This window comes from Cricetulus griseus, unplaced genomic scaffold (assembly GCF_003668045.3).
Source record: "Cricetulus griseus strain 17A/GY unplaced genomic scaffold, alternate assembly CriGri-PICRH-1.0 unplaced_scaffold_19, whole genome shotgun sequence".
NCBI lineage: Eukaryota > Metazoa > Chordata > Mammalia > Rodentia > Cricetidae > Cricetulus > Cricetulus griseus.
Window position 1 is genome coordinate 341,902 of NW_023276908.1, and position 4,175 is coordinate 346,076.

The 4,175-nt window shown below is 44.7% G+C and overlaps 1 pseudogene; it reads left to right on the plus strand.

Moving 5' to 3' along the window:
- The first annotated feature begins 1,956 nt into the window (after window positions 1-1,956).
- On the plus strand, window positions 1,957-2,390 carry LOC103158891 (annotated as a pseudogene).
- The last annotated feature ends 1,785 nt before the right edge of the window (window positions 2,391-4,175 follow it).

Below are 4,175 nucleotides of genomic sequence, written 5' to 3' on the forward strand. Positions count from 1 at the left end.
AGAGCGGTAAAGCTGAATCTTGACATATATCTGTTCCCATCTTCATGAGAAACCACCATACTGACTTCCATAATGTGTGCACAAGGTTGCACTCCCATCAGCAACAGAGAAGTTTTCCCTTAGCATCGCACCATTGCCAACAAGACCTGTCATTTGTTTTGTTGCTCTGACTGGTGTAGGATGAAATCTGCCGTAGTTTTGATTTGCATTTCCCTAATGATTAAAGATGTTGACTATTCCTTTAAGTGTTTCTCAGCCATTTTTGTTTTGCTTTGAGAACTCTCTGTTTAGTTCTATCCCTCATTACTGTTTTAACTTCAGTACAGTGGCTGCCTTTAATCTACTTCTATTTCAGTCAGCAACTGTGACTTGCAGTTACTGGCCTGCTTCTCTCCCAGCAGCCTGGCTGTTCAGGCTGCAGCCTGGCAGGAATTCTGTTCCTGCAAGCACCAGCTCTGTCAATGCCATTAAAGATAGCATTAACTGAATCTCTATCATTCTATTTATGAATAAAACTTGAGATTCAAAGGCTGGGGTGAAAACATGCTGGCTCAGAGACACTGGGTCACAACTAGCTAACCTTCTCTCCTTGCTGAGAGAACATTCTTCTACTGCACAAACAAAACAAAAAACCTTACAACTCCAAATCTATCCTTCTCTACTGCTTGCCACGCTCTCTCTCTCTCTCTCTCTCTCTCTCTCTCTTCCTACCCCCCTCTCTCTCTCTGTCGAGTTCACCTGGATGCCCTCTCATGTTCTGATTACTTCCTGTCAAGTAGTTGCTAACTTAACCTCCTGACCCAAGGTTAATTTTATTTATTCAACAAAAATGCAAACTCAGGGCTCAGGTTATTTGTTCTCTTGATGTCCAGGGTTTGGAATTTTGTTTGTTTTATTTTTGTTTTTGTTCTTTGTATATTTTGGACATTCACCCTGCATTGGATTTGTTATTGGAAAAATATTTTCCTATTATGCATCCTTTGCCATACAAGAGCTTACAGTTTCCCGTGGTCCCATTTATTAATTGTTGGTCTTATTGTCTGTGTTATTACTGTCCTATTCAGAAGCTCTTTCCTTGTACCAATGAGTTGAATACTATTCCCCACCTCCTCTTCTTTCAGATTCAGGTTCTCTGTCCTTTTGCTGACAATATTTCCAGGATCTTCCAGTGCCTCATGGCATTCCTGGGACTAGATAGGGAGAGCACATACACAGTCTATTGATGATTACAAAGTGGAGGTTGATAACTGGTAGTTTGTTGGGGGGGGAATTCTCAAGCAAGGGAACCAGTGACCAGGTTTGCACCTGAGCAGGACAGACCAGAAGCACCAGAAGCACCGGAAGCACCAGAAATGCTTCCCAGTCAGCTCAGCCAAGTGAAAGAGGGCCACCTGCTCACCTCCCTTCTTCAACCCCTCTTACATACCTGTGACCATGCCCAAACGGGCATGGTCTGCGTTACCTCTAATCAGGGTTTCTCTCTACAACAGTCTTTTACCCTTCCTGCCCACACCTTCCCTTGGTGGATAAATAACAACTCAAGGTTCCAGAAACTTTACAGCTGCTGCCGCTCCGTCTTCACCTCTGGCTGTTCTGTAGCAGAAACAGAAGGATGGTGACTGGGATCTTAGGTAAGGAGACATCAGGCCAAGGGGACATAGGTGTTATGACACCCATCCTTTACCTCTGAATATCAAATCCATGTGTTTCTTACTCATTCTCTTCTCAGCCCCACCACGGGTACACTCCCTGCCCCTGGGGCTCCCTACCTCCACCAAGCATCCCTACTGGCTCTCTGTGTTGCAATCCCAATGTCTCTGACTTTCAATTATGGACCCCTCCCCCACCCTACACTTCCTCACATGTCATTCCCATGCCAGGACTCCTATCAGTTTCAAATTTACCCTGAGCTATTAGCCTCAAATAACTCCGAGGCACCATCTTCTTGCCTCCATCATGGCCTGCCGACTGCACCTTCCTTCTTTTATCTCGGCCTCAACCCTGGTTTCTGCACTGCTGCCCTCTGCAAGAACTGCAGGGGAGAATGGACCACTCAGTGAGCAAGGAGGGGATGGGCTGAGGATGGGGTCCTAGGCTGCCCCATGTAGGTCATCTAGCTGTGATTATTCCCAGCTATTGGGCCATTGCTGTGCCAGCCAGCACCCAGAGGTGGTGATCAGATTTATAACCATCCCTTCAAGCAGTGCTGTGACAATGGCATCATCCTGAATGGCACTGTCCTCTGTGGCCATGGCTGTATCTACTGGCCCTGTTTTTAGTATTGCTGCCTGAAGTCCTCAGCTTCCGAGAGTCATGGGATTGTTAGGTTCAAGGTCCCAGTCATGAATTCCAACTGCGGATCCTCCCCCATCTCTTCAATCTGTGCCTAGATGAGTTTTCTGTTATAGTCCAAGGGGTAGGTGAAAGCGGGACAGAGCATGGCTGTCTGAGCCCTGTCCCATGAATGAAGTCTAGTGAGGCCCCACATTCTTGTATCTGGGTAACTATAAGACATTCCATGTGTCTCTGTCTCTTATCCTATACCTCTTTATGTCCCTCTCTCTGTAGGAGTCTCACCCCACCAGCTCTCAGACAGTTCTGACTTCCTCTAGGCCATCTTGGAGAGCAGAGTTTCAAGACATCTCAGAATCTGATATTTTGTAATCAGATATTTGGAGAGCATTTTCCTCTGTTTCTATTTTATAATTATTTCTATGGAATTGGTTCTTTGATGGTTTCACACATGTGTAATATGCTTTCTTGTTATACCTTTCCCCCCACTCTCACTAATTTCCCTCCTACCCCAGTAAACACCTCCTCCTCCTTACTTGTACCTTTCCTGGGTTCATGACTTAGGGCATTGTTGTATAGTCTACTTAGTTTAATCTGAGGCATCTGTGTGACCTTTGCACTGGGACTATTCACTGTGGCCTGATTGGGTCATGAGTGGCTCACAGTTGAAGACACTGACTCTGCCTTCCCCCAAATTTATCCAAAGGAACAATTCAGAAGTGAAAGACAGAGCCCCTCAGTTTCCTTTCCACACTTTCCCGGCTGCTGATGGGCTCAGTCTTGTGCAGACCCACCACAATTATCTAGAGTTCTAAGTTTGTGCTTGCAGTGACAATGACATTTTACAGTGCTTCTCCCCATCTTGCAGCTCTTACAATCTTTCCAGCCCTCTTTTGCAATGATCCTTGAACCTAGGAGAAGATGCTTAAGTGTCTTAACTAGTGATGAGCACTAAACAATTCCTTGTTCTCAGCACCTTGTGCTGCTTATCTTTCCGTGTCTTCAATACAGTTCAACCAAAGAGGAGACTCTGATTAAAGCCAACAGTGTTTACTGTCTGTGAGAATAAACATACTTAATTAGAAAATAATCTAGTGATTTGTGAATATGACTAAACAACAGAAGTAAACACTTACACACACACACACACACACACACACACACACACACACACACACACACCACACCACCAGGTCCTATGACTTTCAATGCCATGGGATTTTGAACGAGTTTATGGTACCACATATGGAAACCCTCTGAGGAGTGAACCTCCAATATAATCAGAGAGCATGTTGGTTTTCCACATAACACATGTTGCCACTGGTGCTCATCTTTCTTGGCAGATTGAAGTTATAGCTGGATTCACAGCTGGCTAAGACTTTCCTCCCCCAACAGTCTGCATAGCATCTGCTGGCACTATGAAAGTTACCAGGTAGGAAGGAGGCTTCAAACACAGTTCCATCTTCATGGCTCTGTGTCATGTGACTATGATGTGTGATGTCTTCAGCATACGGGTATTATCACCTAGTTCTGATGGGCAATCAAGAGCAAGTTCAGAAGCCTGTGTTGTTTCCTAAGCCCTCGGGGGCTCCCTGATCAGTGCCAATCATGAGCAACCCCAGTTCTGGCACTGGAGTTTTTGTTCAATAGCCCATCACTTCAACGACAGCTTTTTCCAGCCATGTAGGGTATCTCTTTTCCAACTTTTAAGTTTGTTTATAAGATTGTGGGTTTATATAGAGCTTTTTCTTCTTTTCTCTCTCTCATTTTTTATCATTTTTTAGTTGTAAAAATGTGTGATAATCACATTAATTCACTCACCTAACTCCTAGATGCCTCACTCCTTCCCCACTTACCCAAATTGTGGACTAAAAGATGAAAGG